A 20,540-nucleotide genomic window follows, 5' to 3' on the forward strand; every position below is an offset into this window, starting at 1 on the left:
CAGAATCGGACGAATGATTTTTAAATGCTCAGGTGTTACAGTCTAATCATCATAGTCCTGTGGACAGAAAGTATTATTGGGAGTATTTTCTTATCTCTATATGCAGGGAGCTACATGTGCAAATCTTCATGCCCCAGAGTGAAACTATAACCCAGGCGATTTAACCCATAGACTTACACCTGTGTATGCTTTATGGATTTACATGTATAGGCAGATTTGAGACTTTTATTTTACATGGAGTGGGCCCTTCGAAGTCAATGGAGGCCTCTTCATGGACCTCGGTGGGTTTGGATAGAGTCTGTTGTGCTGTCCAAAATGTTTAGACTAGCACAGGCTTTTCATTTAAAGGCCAAACCTCTGATTTGTTTGTGTGTTTTGCTTTGTGTTTGTTTTTTATAAAGATCATTGGATCTCACCCTCCTTCCCCCATACCCTCTTGCCTTGCCCACCTTCCCATGGGCACTCACCAGTGTCGAGGAAACAGGACAGTGGCTATGTAAGGCACCCTGCGCACGTAGAAGGGAAAGCCAACCAACACTAGGACCCAGGAGGTGGCATTCAGCTGCCAAGGCAGTCCGGGCCTCTATTTAGGGGGCAGTCCCCTCCCCCCCCCCAAAAAAAAACTATGCTCAGGGACCCCAGCTGATGATGCTGGGCCAAATCATGCAGAGGGGAGCAGATGCTGCTGGGCCCGATCCTGCACTGTTCCATTTTTGTGTCCTCACCAGCTCCGCACCCTGGGTGGCTGGCCCTCTCGCCCTGCCCTAGTTATGGCCCTGGTCAAAAGTGACCGTTTCAGAAACAACACCATGGATTAAGAAGTGGTTACGGCTTAAATAACATAATCATTCTCTTACCTGCTGGGGAGAAATTCACTCTACGTTCCACCGGGAGCAGAGGAGGCTGCGTGCTTGAAGTTCACGCTGGGCATCCCTACGCCTACCATAGCACATTGTGCCCCAGTCTGTTGGATTTCTCACTGCTGTAATAACAGAATTAGAGCAAGCCCTACAGAAGGAAAATTATGGTCTAGTGGTTAAGGTACTAGCCTAGCACAGGAGAGTGCAGGGTTCAACTCTCTTCTCTGCCACAGTGTGATCTTGATCAAAACACTCAGTTTTTCTGTTCTCCATCTGTAAAATGTAGCACTTCCCTATCTCACAGGGGGTCATGAGGCTAAAATAGTGTAGGGTACTCAGGTACTATAGTAATGGAGGACTTATGAGTACCTAAGAGAGATACGGATGCTAAATGCATTTCCTGGGCCCTCTGAATCAAGGCAACTATCACCCTAAATGAAATTATTTTATTTAAATCAAGCTTTAAATACTTCTTATCCGATCAAGTACTGATATGACTGTGGCATTCATGTAGTGCAGAGGCCCTGAATTTCACTTTTGGCCCATCAAAGGAGAATTGGTTGAGTTAAGTGATTTTTTTTTTATTATTATTTTTTTTGACATATCACTTTATATTTTTCATTTCCTGCCCTTTAGTTTCCACAGGGCTTAGTGAGCATCTCATAACCCAGTAGCCATTTTTCACCTGAACGCTGACAACATTTTTCACTCATACCCTAATGGTGAAATGTATGTTTAAATAACATTTCAAATAAACGCAGGAGGCTCTAGCTAATAGATGAGCCAGCTGGAGACGTGGATGCGTCATAGCTGGAAAGATCATAGATTCGGGTTGTTGTTTTTTTAAAATGTTCCCATTTCTAACAAGCAACCAGAAGGACCTGCCCACAAGACCGTATTTATCATCATAAACCAAGCTGTTGCGAAATATCCAAAGCAGGCAGTATATAGATTCCCGTCCCCAGAAATGAGCTTGTTATAATAATTTCTGTCCATTTTCTGAAGCATATTATCAAAATTGATATTTGCTCTCAAAGTTCTTTGTAAAACTTCCAGTTGTTGAGTTGAGGTGAAAAATATTTTGGAAGGAACAGCTGCAAGTCTGCATATTTTCCTCTTTTTAGCTCAGTCAGAATGGTTAGTGGATAAAACATGAATTCTTAGGGTCATATCTCGTCACCATTTCACATACTGGGCACCTGCTGAAGTCAGTGGGATGTCTGAGCATAAATCAATGGTCCTTATTAATCGTGATCTGCTGTCACCCTTACTCACCATAAGCAGTGCTTAATCAAATACTCCCATCAAAGTCAATGGAAATTCTCCCATGAACAAATATCTGTGAGTAAGGATTGGGGCCGAAACTGTGTTTCACCTTTGTCACCTTGAATCGGGTTTGAGGGATCTTACAGAATGCAGGTACTGGTTCTCGGCCTAATTCTAGCACCACAGCACTGACAGATCGGACAAAATGCAATAGACTACACAATGGCAAGGGATGCCCAGCATGAACTATAATGCAGACTGAGGAACCTTGGGGCCCATCCTTCTGCTGACATCCATGTCAATCCTCCTGTTTTCTTCAGTAGGAGCAGAATCGAGTCCCAACATGAACATAATGAGGAGAGTCCCTCTTATAGAGAACTTAACAGTCTTAAATAGTAAAGGGTCCTGTAAACTCCATGCATAGACATGGAAATCTAGGGAAGCTTCCAGGCGTGGAGCACATCTGCAGTAAGACCATCAAGACTTTCTATAAAATGTTGCAGTAAACCACTTTTGAGGCATAGTTGGTCCTGATATTCAGTCATTGACCTCTGTTAGCCCATGCACAGGTATAGCCTTGCATTTTTCAAGTGAAAACGCTTGTGTATTCACCTAGCTTTAACATATGCATTTGCACAAGTGTCCCAATCTCACTTTATAATCAGACTGAGGAATCAGTCTTCGAAAGACAAGCAATGCTTCAAGACAGGTTTCAGCATAGCAGCTGTGTTAGTCTGTATCCGCAAAAAGAAAAGGAGGACTTGTGGCATCAAATAAATTTGTTAGTCTCTAAGGTGCCACAAGTCCTCCTTTTCTTAATGCTTCAAGAGTTGTTCTCTTAGAGCGGGGCCTATAAATCATTAGTATGCTGCTGCTCTAACAGCGCATGTAAATAATAATAATTCAAAATGAAACTAACATACCTGGCACAGCTGAGACACATTGACCACAGCAGTTACTGTACTAAGCAGCCCGCAGGTTGTAGCTGTATCCAGTACAGTATCATCACGAAGGCTTGATCATCCTCTACCGGAGAACCTCGGAAAGCCAGAGCACTTGAGATTTCTCACATACTTGACAACTGCAGCTTGTCACAGATGTGTGGCTAATACTAAGATAAAGAAGCTGTGAATGATACAGGTTCATACATTTGTGAGAAACCCATTCTAAAAAAATTACAGCCAGCATGAATACTTGAGAAAGCAACAATCTGCCACTAGACTATATTTACTGTCTCAGTCCATAAATCCTTTGTGTGCATGGAAATTCTTTGGAAATGAGTATTTAAAAAAGAAATGAAACGTTGGTGTGAACATGTAAAAGCTCTATTTAATGATCCTCTACCAATATAATGGTTGGTAGCTATAAACCCATGAGAACTGGCATGATTATTGCCTGACTGGCTTATCTAATGGAAAAGGCATTTCAATTAAACTTGTCTGCGCCTCAATTTACATGACGCATTCTCGGTATTAGCCCTTTTTACACATGTAACTGCTAGAGGAAAACGTGGGAATTTAGGGTAAAATTTTCAAAAAAGTCTAAGTGAATTCAGATCCTAAGTCCCATTTTCAAAGGACAAGTGCCTAAGTCCCACTGGTTTTCAGTAAGACTTAGGTGCTTTTGGAAACTTTTCTCATATTCTAAATTTGACCCATCTCACTTCCTGGTTATAGATACACACAGCTTTCATTAGTGTTGATGGAGTAACACATGCATTCAGCTAAGAATTCATATCCCTCTGTTTAGTTCACTTTAAGGACATGATCCTGTGAAGTCAGGCACTCCTTCGCTTCAGTGGGAGTTTTGCTTAGTTTGCTTGTGACATTTATGAGCCTTCTGGATCAGGCCCTAAGTTATCGCTAGAGAAGTCAACTCTAGTTGGTTTCATATTTTTCTTCATGAATTGTATCCTAGACAGAATGTCAAATTGCTTGCAGGAAACAGCTCTTTGGGGGACTAGCTGGTTCCAGGCTTATTTTGCAGAGTCCTGCTCTGTAATGGGTTTGTGGATAGAAGGTTAGAGCTGGTTTAAAAAATGCATGTCTTTTTTCAATGGAAACCTGAAACTGAAAGAAGTAGGGTTTTTGTTGGTTTGGTTTTTTGTTTGTTTCACTTTTGGTTTTAAAAAATGCAGCTTTAAAAAAAACATGTGTGTCCCGTCCCCCCGTCCCCCCCCCCCCACACACGTTTTTTAATGAAAGCCAGAAATTTTTACCAAAAATATTTTTATATTTCCAGTGGAAAAACTGGAAAATTTAGATCAAAACAAAAGATTTCCACCAAAATGTTCATTTTGGTTGAAAAGTCACTTAGTGTTGGAAAAAACAATTCAATGAAAAAATGTCCAACAGGTCTAGTCCTCCCAGCACCGGGTGTCATGCCCCGCTGAGTTACCACTGCCTATTTCTCAATCTCCCATCCTTTATGTCTGTTCTCTGTTGTTTCCTTTTGCAATTTTCTGTTTCTTTCCTTATTTTTTTTTCTAATTGCCTCTTGCACAGCTGGCTCCTCCCTCTCTTCTCTGCCTCCACTCTTCGCTCTGCCTCCTTGTTCCTTAAGTCATCTGCGGCTGGCAGCTTGGCTGGATGTGGGGTCAGGGCAGGAGTGTCCCTTAGCAGCCCAGTGCTGAGTTCCATGTGCTCTCATGGCTCCAGTTGCATAAGAGATGAGCCTGCAGCAATGTACGTGCAAACTGCTCCCACCCTGGGCTGCATTTACAGTCAGTGGTACCTGCCGCTGGGAGAGACCATTTGCAGAAGGGATCCGACTCCACCGATCATTTGCTTGGCTCTATCTCCCCCCCAGATAAGCCTGGAGTGCCAGACCCTGCTGGTAAGTGTTGGCTCCATGAGTTGCTAATGGTATACAAGGCCTTTGACTTCTAGGTTGCTGGTTTGGATTCTGGCAAGGTCAGTAGCGACTGACAGTGGTCCCCATCTGATGGCTGTTGATAGAAATAAGTTTGGGAGTCTCAGTTCAATCCCTGGAGGACACCAGCTGACCACTGTCAAATATACCACCGCGGCGGGCATTAATTGGCACTCCTGTGGGTAGACAAGTGAAGGATGGAAATTGAACTGCCCCCTCATCCCCAATAGTTGTCTCTTTGGGCCATGACTGAGAGACACTGGCAGAGCATGTGGGGAAGCCAGCCTTCATGCAATCAGCATTGCCCCGGTCTGTAAGGACAGGACTTCTTTCTCTAGGATGGTGATCAGGCCAAAGAAACTAAAGGATCTGGGGAAAGGATCTGCTTAGACTGGGAAGCAGGTGAGATAGGAATATGAAGTGGAAAAGAAGAACATACTTGTTCTGGGGTGACACATATACAAATAGTCCCAAGCGCCAGCTTCAGACCGTCTGTAACTCAGAACTGATGGTGTTGTTACAGAGACAAGGTGGGTGAGGTAATATCTGCGATTGGACCCACTTCTGTTTGCGAAAGACAAACTTTCACGGAGCTCTTCTTCATGTCTTTTACAGCCTTGTTTTTGTACACTTCGTCACAATGTGGACTCAGACGTGGAGGAGTCTGTTAACCCCCTCTTCTTCCCTCCTAAAATAGAGCTGATTAATGATCAAATGTTGGCTACTGTGTATGTTTGGCAACTTTCTAAATAACATGTCTAATATGCACATGCTGTAAGTTGAATACCAAGGGCCAAATTACACTTGCAACTCCCACTGGTGTCAGTGCATTCCAGGCATGTATTTCCAAAGGCAGAACTTAGCCCCATGCACCAGACTGGGAATGCCCTTATTCACCTCACTGGGCAAATACTCACACAACTAGTCCCTTGGACTTCAATGGCACTACTCTTGTGAGTAGCTGCTCACTAATGTCCGTAAGGGCTGCAAGTCTTGCCCTAATTGTGATCTGTTGAGAGAGTGATATGTGCATTGACACAGATCAAAAGCTGTGCTTTAAGACACCCTCAAGTAGCGCACATGTAAAAGAGCTGAAATTCTATTCTTAGTGCACTCTGGTGACCCCGATTATATTTGCCATTCCCCCCTTGCAATGGACTCTAAAGAGGGGGTGATCTAGGATATCAGAGTTACTGCAAAACCTGTGTACTGTGTCCTGATTTAAAGGTGATGCCTTAATTTACATTTTCTTGTTTCTCTGAATGCACCATTCCTGTTGTCACTAAGAGTAATTGTTGTGGATTGCTTGCTTTGCAGGTGCAAATAACTGAACTTGCAAATATGGATGTTAAATCAGAGGCCAGGTTTTAACATGTCCCTTTGCTCCCTCAATAGATCACATTATTTCAGTATGTAATCTATGACTCTGTCAATGCATAGATCAAAAAGCTGTGTCGTAGAGTCCTCAAGTGGAGTACATGTGAAAAAAAGCTGGAATTCTATTTTCAATTAATTCTTCCATCAACCTACCCGCATCTCCACTGGGAGTTAGGTGAACCTAACTACTAAATCATGCAGGGCGTAAAATTTTTCAGAGCCCCAAGTGGCCTCGCTAGGTCAGTCTAACTTTTAAGTGAAGAACAGGCCTTAGGGTGAAGATAAACTATCAGATCTGCAGACTGAAGTGACAATGAAATCATTCAGTTTGGAACAGCATGTTGACCTGGGCTGGCAATATCAGCAATTCTGTCTTATTTTTTTATAGTTAGTTTTATTTAAGTGTAAAAAAAAGAAAGTAATAATTAGTTACTTATTTCGCTTTATGCATTTATTATTTGTGTCAAAGTAGTTTTATAGGAATAGTTTTGGGAGTGCAAATAATTGTGCCCCTAAAGAAGACCATTTCGATATGAATCTAAATTTGTAGGCACAATCAGGGAAATCAAATGTTCAGACATCTAAGGCCCTGATCCAGTAAAACACAAAAGCATTGCCTAACTTTAAGCATATGAACAATCCCAATGAAATTAACACACATGATTAAGAGCTTTGCAGGAATTAAGCCTAGAAGATCTGATTTGCTGGTGCAAATAATTGAGCTTGCAAGTGTGCATATTAAATACAAGTCCATTTCACATCCTGGAATAAAAAACTTAAAACAAATTAGAAAATCTATATATCTATGATCAGTCCAGTTTTACAAGATGCTGTGTGCCGTCATCTCCCCCTGAAATCAAGAAACCCGAAGCAGCATGAGGCCCATGACTTTTGCATATAAAGGGCAAGATCTTTAGGTTGTGTAAGTTGGTACAGCGCCACTGAAGTCAGCAAAGCCTTTCAGATTTACACCAGGAATGAAGTCCTGGCTCCATTAAGGTCAATGGCAAAAAGTCATTGATTTCAATAGGACCAGGATTTCACCCTAGATGAGGAACTGGCAGAATGTATCTTTTCTCTCACCTCTCCTTTCTCCTTCACTCGTTTTTCAGTACCGCTCCAGATGGTCTTTGGGAAGGCAGCTGATGCGTAGTGTAAACCTCATTGCCCACGTTGGATAACCAGGCCACTATTCAACAACAAATAATTTGAAATAGCAAAAAGCGTTTCAGGCTGAGCTCTCGTGACATTTGAAGCTAACAGATCTGCTTATGAACTTGTCAGATAGATTTTTGGTAAGCAGACTGGGGCTAACATTTTCAAAAATGCCTTGGACCCTTTTTGAGAAAACGATGTAGCCACTTAAATCCCTTTTGAAAATAGGATTTAGGCTCCTCATCACCGAGGATGAGATTTTCAAAAAAAAATATTTCGGTGCCTAGTGGCATTTTCAGAAGAAATTAGGCAGTTTTGAAGATTTGACCCCACATCAGGAGCACTAGCGCAGCGGGACCATTCCATCATGAGTTTCAGTTTTATTGTAGTTTGGCGGGGGTGGGGGGAGGGAATAAAAGTTCAGTTGTCAACATTTTCAAACTTGGATAGCTAAAGTTAGACACCTAAATAAGTGGTCTGGATTTCCTGGGTGCTGAGCCAAGTTCTGGCTTTTTCAGATGAAGTGAAATTCATATCCTCAGACTGACAACAGGGGGCAAGGCAGGAAGTAGGAGTTGCGTCACTTTTTGTGCCACTTGCATAGTGTGGTAGAATGACTAGCTCCATGTAAATAAGGACCTATGGCCCTTCCTCCAACCCACTCCTCTCACCCTGATTCCACGTTGGTCTATGCAGGGCAGCCTGCCACGCCCACTCCATCATGCAAAGGGTGCAGAGGCCCCCAGGCATAGCTACTGGTCCCGCAGCACCAATGCAGTGTTTGTACCAGGATTGTGATTGTTTAATTAGATGTGAACAGGAAAACCGCTACGAACAGGTTTACTATATTTTAGACTGTGTGTGGCTCTGTGCTTCTTACCTCTGTTCTATTTCAGGTTAATGTAAAACTGCTGTGAATACAATTATGTAATTAATTGTTTTGCCTCCAGTTTTCCCTGAGAACTTTTCAGTCTTTGTCTCCTTGCAGCTAAACATCAAAATAACTGATCAATGACAAATGCACATCAAAACTGAACTCTGCACGTCCATGAAATTCAAAGGTAAATATGCCTTCCGTATTGACAGTACGGCAGATAGCAGCAAAGGCAGGAAGTGATAACAATTATTTTAAATTGACAATATTCTGTAAGAAGCATTGAGCACAGACAACAATCTCAAAATACAAAGGTAATTATTTTGCATATAGATAAAAGAACATCTAACCTCTTAAAGAGCAAAGATAATTTCTAAAGATTGAAAACATTTTCACAGAGAAATTAATTTTTCCATCTCAAGAACTACAGGTGCTAGCTTTTTTCTGCTTCTTTAATAAGCTCTAAGAACATAAGAACGGCCATACTGGGTCAGACCAAAGGTCCATCTAGCCCAGTATCCTGTCTTCCAACAGTGGCCAATGCCAGGTGCCCCAGAGGGAATGAACAGAACAGGTAATCATCAAGTGATCCATTCCCAGCTTCTGGCAAACAGAGGCTAGGGACACCATCCTTGCCGATCCTGGCTAATGGCTATTGATGGACCTAGCCTCCCTGAATTCATCTAGTTCTTTTCTGAACCCTGTTATAGTCTTGGCCTTCACAAAATCCTCTGGCAAAGAGTTCCACAGGTTGACTGTGCGTTGTGTGAAAAATACTTTCTTTTGTTTGTTTTAAACCTGCTGCCTGTTAATTTCATTTGATGATCCCTAGTTCTTGTGTTATGAGTAAGAACTTCCTTATTTACCTTATTTACTTCCTTATTTACCTTCTCCACATCAGTCATGATTTTATAGACCTCTATCATATCCCCCCTTTGTCGTCTCTTTTCAAAGCTTGAAAAGTCCCAGTCTTATTAATTTCTCCTCATACGGCAGCCATTCCATACCCGTAATAATTTTTGTTGCCCTTTTCTGAACCTTTTTCAATTCCTATATATCTTTTTTGAGATGGGGCAACCACATCTGCACGTAGTATTCAGGATGTGGGCGTACCATGGATTTATATAGAGGCAATATGATATTTTCTGTCTTATTATCTATCCCTTTCTTAATGATTCTCAACATTCTGTTCACATTTTTGATTGCCACTGCACACTGAGTGGATGTTTTCAGAGAACTATCCACAATGACGTCAAGATCTCTTTCTTGTGTGGTAACAGCTAATTTAGACCCCATCATTTTATATGTATAGTTGAGATTATGTTTTCCAATATGCATTACTTTTCTTTTATCCACATTGAATTTCATCTGCCATTTTGTTGCCTAATCACCCGGTTTTGAGAGATCCTCTTGTAGCTCTTTACAGTCTGCCTGGGACTTAACTATCTTGAGTATTTTGTTTCATCTGCAAATTTTGCCACCTCACTGTTTACCCCTTTTTCCAGATCATTTGTGAATATGTTAAATAGGACTAGGCCCAGAACAGACCCCTGGGGGACACCACTATTTACCTCTCTCCATTCTGAAAACTGACCATTTATTCCTACCCTTTGTTTCCTATCTTTTAACCAGTTACCAATCCACAAGAGAACGGTCTCTCTGATCCCATGACTGCTTACTTTGCTTAAGAGCCTTTGGTGAGGGGACTTGTCAAAGGCTTCCTGAAAATCAAATACACTATATCCACTGGATCCCCCTTGTCCACATGCTTGTTGACCCCCTCAAAGAATTCTAGTAGATTGGCGAGGCATGATTTCCCTTTACAAAAATCAAGTTGACTATTTCCCAACAAGTTATGTTCATCTATGTGTCTGACAATTTTGTTCTTTAATATAGTTTCAACCAGTTTGCCCGGTACTGAGGTGAGGCTTACCGGCCTGTAATTGCCGGAGTCACCTCTGGAGCCTTTTTTAAAAATTGGAGTCACATTAGCTATCCTCCAGTCATATGCTACTGAAGCTGATTTAAATGATAGGTTACAAACTACAGTTAGTAGCCCTGCAATTTCACATTTCAGTTCCTTCAGAACTCTTGGGTTAATACCATCTGGTCTTGGTGTTTAGTTTATCAGTTTGTTCCAAAACCTCCCCAATGACACATCAATCTGGGACAGTTCCTCAGATTTGTCACGTAAAAAGAATGGCTCAGGTTTTGGAATATCCCTCACATCCTCAACCATGAGGACCGATGCAAAGAATTCATTTAGTTTCTCTGCAATTGCCTTATCATCCTTGAGTGCTCCTTTAGCATCTTGATCGTCCAGTGGCCCCACTGGTTGTTAACAGGCTTCCTGCTTCTGATGTACTTAAAAAAAAATTTACTATTACTTTTTTGAGTCTTTGGCTAGCTGTACTTCAAATTCTTTTTTGGGCTTCCTAAATATATTTTTACACTTCATTTTCCAGAGTTTATGCTCCTTTCTATTTTCCTCACTGCTGCTTTTACTTTGTTGTTTAGCCACGGTGGCTCTTTTTAGGTTCTTACTGTGTTTTTTTAATTTGAGGTATACATTTAAGTTGAGCCTCTATTATGGTGTCTTTAAAAAGTTTCCATGCCGCTTGCAGGGATTTTACTTTTGGCACTGTACCTTTTAATTTCTGTTTAACTCACCTCCTCATTTTTGTATGGTTCCCTTTCTGAAATTAAATGCTAGTGTTGGGCCACTCTGGTGTTTTCCCTGCCACAGGAATGTTAAATTTAATTATATTATGGTCACTATTACCAAGCGGTCCAGCTATATTCACTTCTTGGACCTCATCCTGTGCTCCACTGAGGACTAAAACAAGAATTGCCTCTCCTCTTATGGGTTCCAGGACTAGCTGCTCCAAGAAGCAGTTATTTAAGGTATCAAGAAACTTTATCTCTGCATCCCGTCCTGAGGTGATATGTATCCAGTCAATATGGGGATAGTTGAAATCTCCCATTATTATTGAGGTTTTTATTTTAATAGCCTCTCTAATCTCCCTGAGCATTTCACAGTCACTATCACCATCCTGGTCAGGTGATGGATAACATATCCCAACTGCTATATTCTTATTATTCAAGCATGGAATTACTATCCATAGAGATTCTATGATACAGTTTGGTTCATTTAAGATTTTTACTTCATTTGATTCTATGCTTTTTTTCACATATAGTGCCACTCCCCCACCAGCACAACCTGTTCTGTCCTTCCACTATATTTTTTACCCTGGTATTACTGTGTCCCGTTGATTATCCTCATTCCACCAAGTTTCTGTGATGCCTATTATATCAATATCTCATTTAATACAAGGCACTCTAGTTCACCCATCTTAGTATTTAGACTTCTAGCATTGGTATATAAGATGATAAAGATGAACGAATCAGGCGCCATTTCTTGATGTACATGGAAGGTTCCCCTCTTCAGTAGGCTTTGCAGCAGGCTCATTGAAGCACCGAGGAAAAATTCTGACAATACTAGAAACTGTGACCGGAATATCTGTTTTCTACTAAATGTTTGTATTGTTAACTGCGAGCTCTAGGGAAGGCACTATAAGGAACTGAGAAATCTAGCACTCCAGTGATCTCCTGTTTATTGCTGATTAAATTCATCGTCAAAGTGCTGCAGTAATGAGTCATGTGGTTATGAATCCTGCCAATATATTTTACATTGCAATCAAGTGGGCGTTAACGTGGTGCGATTCTGGAAGACTCCTGAACAAGTGGGCGATATGAAAAGGATCAAAGGCATGATCCTGGAATAAAAAGTGGGAGTGGAGGGGTTGAGACACACCAAAGGTCTCATCCTCCATTCCTCTTCACCTTGTGCAGCCTTTTAAACTGGTGCATAGTGGGTATCAGATGCTACCAGGCACACAGGGCACACAGCTGAAGGAGAGGAATACTTGGAGCTGGATTCTCATTTACAAAAAGGACCCTTTACACAGCTGTGACAGTGTAATGAGGTCTTGAAAGCTAAAGGATAATATTAGCACATGAACAAATGGGTAGAAACGGTCCATGAATAAATTTAGGGCTAGAAATTAGAAAAAGGTTTCTAACCATCAGAGGAGTGAGGTTCTGAAACAGCCTCCCAATAGGAATAGAGAGGGCAAACAACCTAACCAGTTTTAATATGGATAAATTCACAATTGGGATGATATGACAGGGTTGCCTGCAATCGCAGGGGACTGGGCTCAGTGACCCAGAAGATCCCTTCTAGTCCTTTGTTCCAATGTCAGAGTAAAATGTAACCTAGTTAATGCCAGAGCAGCATATATGAGCCTTTGTATAAATGAGAATCAGGTCCCCATTCTCCAAGTTTTTGTTTGTTTGTTTATTTTAATTGTTTAAATAGAATGTGCAGTGTTGTGACAAAGTCATAAGAGGTTTCAAGTCTTGCAATATTTGGTGTTTTTCTTAAAGCTCCAGCTCCTGGAGACATGTGACTAATAATCTTAAATTTCATTTAATAAAAGAAAGAAGTAAGCTTCTAGCCTTCATGGTTGCAGAGAAAAGCCTAAAAATGTGAACTACACAAGCTCACAACTAGAATGGCAAATAAAAAGAACCCCTCCCATTTTTTAATGGCAAATAAAAAGAACCCCTCCTCTTTTTTTTAAAGACTTATGATTTGTTTGAAGCCTGACTAACACTTCGGTTTATGTCCCATTCAAACAGGCCACACAATCAGTCGAGCTGAAACTATTTTCAAAATCTATAGTGTCGCGTGGGGCCTAGATTTCCAAGTTCATTGAATCTCTGATTTGGAGCTGATATTGACTGATTTTATTTGGGATCATTAATTTCCTTGATTTCAATAAACAAATAGTCTCATCAACTTGTCCCTATTATATGGACTAGTGTTTTATTGTCAGCGAGGGACAATATATAATTTGTTCAGAGTTGTCCTAGTTTAACAAATTAAGCCCTTTAACAACAATCCTATTAATTGACTTTGACTGTATTGCATTCATTACAGAAAGGATCATGAACATTTAATTGTAGAGAATTATTCTCCAATTCAGCAGAAACAAAACAAACAACACATGCTTAACATGCAGCCTCCAATAAGAGTTTGTTAGCACTGTGTTTAAGGATTGTACTTAATGTTAAAATAATTCTGTGATGGTAGTAATTATATGAATAACATGCTGGTAAGGAATAATAAGATAATATAACACAGAAGTACCACCATTGAAATCAAATTTGTTTTTATAAACAGAATAAAAGCCAGAAGGAGTGGAGGGGCTCCAAGATAGAAATTGGATGTCAAAACTTTTACCTCTAGGTCACCTAAATCCAGACCATTTTGGTAATAACTGAAACTCTGTGCTCTTTGGCTTGTGTAAAAGGAGGTTAACAGTCTCTGTCTGGTTCTGACTATATAGGTATATTGTATAGTATATATAGGTTCTGAGTACATAGTATAGAACAAAAAAACCCACTTTAACCTGAATCCTTGGTGGAGGTATCAGCAGTAAGGCCAAGGACTGAAGTATCTTTTCATTCCCTTGCAGAGGTGGTTTTAAAGGGCCTAATCTCTCTGCAGCACCCCCAGGAGTGCAATGGAGTCATGTATTCAGACTCTCCTCAGCCAGGTTGGAGCAGTTAGCATCACTAGCCTGAGGACAGAAACTCGGCCCTCCAATCAAGTTCCTCTGGTGCTTCCCCCTTCCAGGATTCCAAGGAAACAAAACAAAAAGAGCTAAACAGAAAAAGGAAAAAAAACACCAGTCCCAAATAAGCCATCAGCCTCTCTGCCTTCTGGGGGCCTTGGTCAAACCACAATCTGTCTCAGTATCTTCTGGTCAGATAATTGTGACCACCTTTCTTTCAGGATGTTCACACAATCATAGGAGTAGGCTGTGGCCTAGACTAGGCCTCTCCGTAGGAGCTGAGGGAATGAGTGGTTGGCCTTCTTTTGAACTCTTCCTCCAGTCCTGATATCCCAAGATGGTTCCATCGGGAGCTCTTTGATGAACTGAAAATCAAAAAGGAATCCTACAAAAAATGGAAACATGGACAAATTGCTAAAGATGAGTACAAAAGTATAGCACAAGCATGCAGGGACAAAATCAGGAAGGCTAAGGCACAAAATGAATTACACCTAGCAAGGGACATAAAAGGCAATGGGAAGAGGTTCAATAAATACATGAGGAGCAAGATAAAGACGAAGGAGTGTGTGGGTTTACTACTTATCAGAGAAGGAGAACTAATAATGGATGGCATCAAGAAGGCTGAGGTATTTAATACCTGTTTTCCTTCGGTCTTTTCTAAAAAGGTTAATTGTGACCAGATGCTTAATACAATTAATTTTAACAACAAGGAGGAAGGAATACCAGCCAAACTAGGGAAAGAATAGGTTAAAGAATATTTAGATAAGTTAGATATATTCAAGTTGGCAGGGCCTGACGAAATTCACCGTAGGGCACTTAAGGAACAAACTGAAGCAATATCAGACCGTTAGTGATCATTTTTGCGAGCTCATGGAAGATAGGTGAGGTTCCAGAGGACTGGAGAAGGGTAAACATAATACTTTTCTTTAACCAGGGAACAAAGAGGACCTGGGCATTATAGACCAATTGTTTAACTTTGATAGTTGGAAAGATACTGGAACAAATTATTAAACAATCAGTTTATAAGCACCTAGAGGGCAATAGGATTAAAAGGAATGGCCAGCATGGATTTGTCAAGAACAAATGATGCCAAACCAACCTCATTTCCTTCTTTGACAGGGTTACTGGTGTAGTGGATGGGGGAAACAATAGACATGGTATATCTTGATTTAATAAGGCTTTTGACACAGTTTAACATGACTTTATCATAAGCAAACTAGGGAAATGCGGTCTAAATGAAATTACTATATGGTGGGTGCACAGTGGGTTGAAAGACCATACTCAAAAGTAGTTATCACTGTCAAACCTTGAGGCTATATCCAATGCAGTCCCACAAGAGTCAGCCCCGGATTCGGTACTATTGAATATTTTCATTATGTCTCACTCTACTTGGTGCCAGTGAGGCCTCAACTGGAGTACTGTGTACAGTTTTGGGTATCACACTTTTGAAGAAAAATATGAATAAACTGGAGAGAGGCCAGAAGAGAGCAACAAAAATAACAAAAGGTTTAGAAAACCTGACCTATGGGGAAAGGTTAAAAAACTTAGGTATGTTTAGTCTTGAGAAAAGAAGACTGGGGTGGGGGGATGTGATAAGTTTTCGTATATAATAATGACTGTTATAGAGAGGGTGATGATCAGTTGTTCTCCATGTCCACTGAAGGTAGGACAAGAAGTAATGGGCTTAATCTGCAGCAAGGGAGATTTAGGTTAGATATTAGGAAAAAACTTTCTAACTGTTAGGGTAGTTAAGCTCTGGAATAGGCTCCCAAGGGAGGTTGTGGAATCCCCATCACTGGAGGTTTTTAAAACAGGTTAGATAAACACCTGTCAGGATGGTCTAGGCTTACTTGGTCCTGCCTCAGCATGGGGGGGATGGACTAGGTGACATATTATGGTCCCTTCCAGCGATACATTTCTATGATTCTGTGGCTTGCAGGTGCCACAGAGTAGGGCTACTTGAGCCCTTAGCAACTCTTTAACCTCTTCCTGTCTGGTGCAGTTTGTCCACCCCATTAGAGAGGTCTTCCAAGGTCAATGGGGAGGTACCCTCTGAAGTGTAGTTTTGGGGGGAACACTTGCACTGCTACTCAATGTGGTGTGCCTCTGCTGAGGGTAAAGGGAGCGCATCAGTCTCTGCTGCTGTCAAGCCAATACAGTCTCCGAGCATTAAATTCCCACAGGTTTGGTGCCTCTTTGCAAAGAAACGTTGTGTTTCTGTGCTCTAAGCCAAACACGGGGGTTGGCGTCCTAGTGTTGGAGATCAAGGCTCAAAGAAAGCCTGCAAGCAATCCGGAGCACCAAGTTCAGAGCTTGTGACTATAGGCATCTCTACACTGCAATTAGACACCAGTGGCTGGCTCATGCCAGCTGACTCGGGGCTGTTTAATTATGGTGTAGACATTTCGGCTCACGGTGGAGCTAGGGCTTTAGGTGGGAGGGTCCCAGAGCTCAGATCACAGCCCCTTAGCCTGAGCCCCATGAGCCTGAGTCAGCTGGCACAGGCCAGCAGCGGGTGTCTAAATTCAGTGTAGACAGACCCTGTATGATTATATCAAATGCAGTCTGGTGGGATAGCGAGCAAATTTCCACTTATCATGAAAGGACATGCATGTAACAATGGTCTGTTAATCATTTAAGTATTTATATGGCCCATGTGACCCAGCATATGAGGTCCTCGTGAACATTAACAAATTACTACCCAATATGGGAGTATTCTCATTTTACAGATGGAGTCCTGAGGTAATTTTTCCCTAGGGATTTTACATGGGAAGCCTGCAGCAGAGCTAGGAATTTAATTCAGTCCTATTCAGCTCAAGTCAACAAGACTTCATTGGCATGACAAACTACACTTGTCAGCCCCTAGGGATAGGGATCATATTTTGTACAGCACCTTGCACAATGGGGTCCTTGGTCACGACTAGGGCTCTTAGGTGCTATGCTAATATAAATAATAAAATGCAGGTAATGTCTAAGTGTAAAAGGAGTTAGACCCTTCAGGTCTCTGTCACAGGTAGGTGATATACTCCAAGGCTAGAGCTACTCAGTGTTTAGATCTAGGTCCCCTGTCCTTCCTGATCCATTTGCCATTCCTCTCTATTCCTCATCTGGTGCTAAGGAGCACAGTGCTGCCTTTGCCATCTCTCTCATTTCTCTCAGAGTCAGACACTGGTTTTCCTCATTGCTTCCTAATGAGAAATCTGTTACAATTCCTTATGACTTGAGGAAATCTGTCTCACACTTCGTGTATTTTAGACACTGAAGCAGAAAGTGCCTTCTCTGTTTCAATCCCTCCTCTTTTACATTGGCTGTGCTGTCATTTCTCTCTGGGTTTAGACCATACTTTATCCCTCCCAATTTCCACTTCAAATTTATGGCCAATGATTCTGTATTTGGTAGATTATACCTTAGGCCTTGTCTATACTAGGAGTGCTTTTCTACCTATATAGGCCTTCCAGAAACTTCCATCCAGTCTTGTATTACCCAAGTCTTAAAAAGCTTGTGTAATATTGGCTGGCAATTGAGTCCCCTCTCAATATATACCCAACTGTATAGTCTGTGTAAACTGAAACATCTCAACAAAAAAACTCAATAAAATAAATCCTTCCCTGAGAAAAGAGATGAGAGAAATTGTGTGAAGAGGCCATATTTGGGGTCAGGAAGGAATTTTTCTTCTGGTCGGATTGTCAGAGATACTGGGGTTTTTTCGCCTTCCTCTGAAGCATGGGGCACAGGTCACTTGCAGGTTTAAATTAGTGTAAATGGCAGATTTTCTGTAACTTGGAGTGTTTAAATTGTTATTTGAGGACTTCAGTGACTCAGCCAGAGGTAATGGGGCTATTACAGGAGTGGGTGGGTGAGGTTCTGTGGCCTGCAATGTGCAGGAGGTCAGACTAGATGAGCATGATGGGCCCCTCTAGCCTTAAAGTTTATGAGACTAAAATGCCTTCATTGTGCATCTGTCAGTCAGCTAGTTGCAAAAGTGAGGATACCAAAGCACATGAAGAGAGGGCTGTCTTCATTCTGATGAAACTGGGGAAAAAGAGTAGATGGGGGGGATGAAATCTGCAAGGATAGCAGATATCTGGAGTTGCTGTGTCTGCAGCCTCTTTGTTGCTACAGCTTCATGTACAGGTGCTGAAGAATAAGAGATGTGAGAGACTCACAGGGATTCTTTCCAGGTTCTCAGGCTTTTCCATCTTGCAAGCTAGTTAACAGTGAGAAATATTTCAGAGTTTAAACACAAAAAGAGCAATATGCACTTGTACCGCCCCCCCCCCCACACACACACTATATTGGAGATTAGACATAGGAGAGATCTAGATAGCAGGAGAGAGGACAATTGCACCCACTGTATGGGGTGGTTACATTTCTCTTAAAGGTTGGTTTAAAAATGTGCCCATTGTTTGAAGATGCTCAGGGCTTTGGGATGTAAAAAATAAGACCTAGGGAGAGGGATACATGGGCAGGAGCAAGCAAGGAGGTCATAAACACAAGATAAATTCAGTTTATCACATGGATCTGTGATGGGTCACAACATTTATCAGATGATTCAACAATTGATCACATGGATAGTGTGAGTGTGGGTGTGGGGGTGTGTGTGTACAACCCTTCTACCCGGTGGAATCAGCAGCAACAAAGGCTGGGTTCAATACCTTTCAATATCCTCTTAACAATACAAAAAAAGAACCCGTTTGAGCCCCCACCCAGTAATCTGGGAAAATTAAACGCCACATTGGGTGCCTGTAAGAGTCAACACTTCCCCGCTTGCAAGCACTGAGTCTGTGTATAGCAAAGAAAACTTGTAATAAAAAGGGAAAAGGAACCCAGCATTAGTTTGGGAAAACACCACAAACATGATTCGAAAGTGTATGACCATGAGCAAACGCCTACCCTAGAGTACATTGGGCAGTGTCCTTTGGCTCAGTTTCTCACCTGGTGGTGCGAAAGCCTGACAAACAAATGTTCCTTTAACACACCGCTGTTGGCTGCTGTGCTGTTTTCACTCTGCAGCTGTCAAGCCATTACTGCCTCCGTCCCGCTGCTACAGCTGTCTCTCTGCTGTGACATCATGTTCTGCGATTTCACCACTTGGCCCTGCTCTCTGATTTCAGTGGGCAGTGGGGAACCTCACTGCTGGGACAGGCTGTGCAGTCTCTTTCACTGCAACACTGTCCCACACCACCTCCCATCGGCGCCAACTCCTCGGGTGCTCCGGGCCTGGAGCACCCACAGGAAAAAATTAGTGGGTGCTCTGCACCCACCAGCAGCCAAGCTTCCCTCCCCGCCAACCACACCACGTCCCCGCTCCTCCACCTACCTCCCAGCGCTTCCTGCCCGGCTGCCGCCAAACAGCTGTGTGCTCAGGGGAGGAGGAGGGGCCGGGAAGGGGATTTGGAATATTGGCAGGGAGGGGACAGAGTTGGGGTGGGGACTTTGGGGAAGGGGTTGGGATGGGGACGGGGCACGGGTGGGAAGAGATGGGGCACGGGCTGGGCCTCGTGGAAGGGACGGAGTGGGGGTGGGGCCAGGGACAGAGGGGCGGTCGAGCACCCACAGGGAAGATGGGAAGTCGGTGCCTATGGCACCTCCAAGGCTGAGCACCTAGTGATCAGTGATTTCAGCACTAGTGATCACTAAACAAAACAAGGCCTCTCAACTGAGTCTAATCAGCTCTGTCTTTAAAAAGAGGGGAGGGAAGAGGAGGGTCAAATGGTTTCTAGGATTCCTGAGGCAGAGGAGGAACGGGAATCTCTCTTCTTCACTGGGATTTGGCATCCTACCCGCTGCTTAGCGACTGAACTTCAGTTTAGGGCGGACTCCTCAATCAGGCTAAGCACAGTTCTGCTGCCCTTTACTCACACAATAAGGGTAACGACATTTCATTACCCCCATTTTGTAACCCAACACTAGCCATAAGTGATCGTTTGGGCAAAGCAGCTCCATCGTGGTGCGCGCCCTAGACAGTGTAGGCATGTCTTTGCAAACACGGTCTGTTCCTCAAGTCTTTTTCCTCAGCTCATCTCTCGATGTCAGGGCAGAGCTCGTTCAAACCCTGCTGACGTGTGGTTACCAAAAGTGTGATTTGCATGTAAGACCATGTAAGGTGAAGCGGTCATTGTCAGAGACAGGCAACACACAACTCTCAGTAGCAACGGAGGAAGAAAGCGCATCAACGCCAGGCTGCTTTGTGATACAGTTTCACCAGCGAAGATTTCAACAGCGGACACCACGGCAAGGCCCTGATGGGAACTGCAGCTAGTCTGCAGTGAGGTTAGCGAACAGGAAGAATGTGAGAGTCGAAGAGAGAGTTCAAAGTAGCCTGTAATTATGTGCCCTGGCACTTGGTCTTGCAAGGGAGACTCAGGCCAGCAGAACCATTTTTCGGCTTTGCCTCTTAAAAGACATGGTGTGAAAGGGAAGTGGCTGCTGGGGTGGGCGGGGGAGGGTGAATGTGGTGTCAGGCAGGCAGCCTGGGATTTGTGTTTAAAAGGAGAG

General features: G+C 42.6%; 1 protein-coding gene across 10 annotated transcripts in view; it reads left to right on the plus strand.

Moving 5' to 3' along the window:
* PAK5 (p21 (RAC1) activated kinase 5) overlaps positions 1 to 20,540 on the plus strand; it is a 178,841-nt gene that overhangs the window by 35,874 nt on the left and 122,427 nt on the right. For 3 of the 10 annotated variants that reach the window (XM_073339626.2, XM_073339634.2, XM_078852357.1), the window contains exon 3: positions 8,518 to 8,590. The exons of 6 other annotated variants lie outside the window; for them this stretch is intronic. The gene's annotated coding sequence lies outside the window, so the exon portion shown is untranslated. Of the gene's footprint in view, positions 1 to 4,757; positions 4,962 to 8,517; positions 8,591 to 20,540 lie in introns of those variants that run through there. One more of the 10 variants, XM_078852356.1, reaches the window with a different exon arrangement.

Source organism: Lepidochelys kempii, chromosome 3 (assembly GCF_965140285.1).
Source record: "Lepidochelys kempii isolate rLepKem1 chromosome 3, rLepKem1.hap1, whole genome shotgun sequence".
In the NCBI taxonomy this organism is placed as follows: domain Eukaryota; kingdom Metazoa; phylum Chordata; order Testudines; family Cheloniidae; genus Lepidochelys; species Lepidochelys kempii.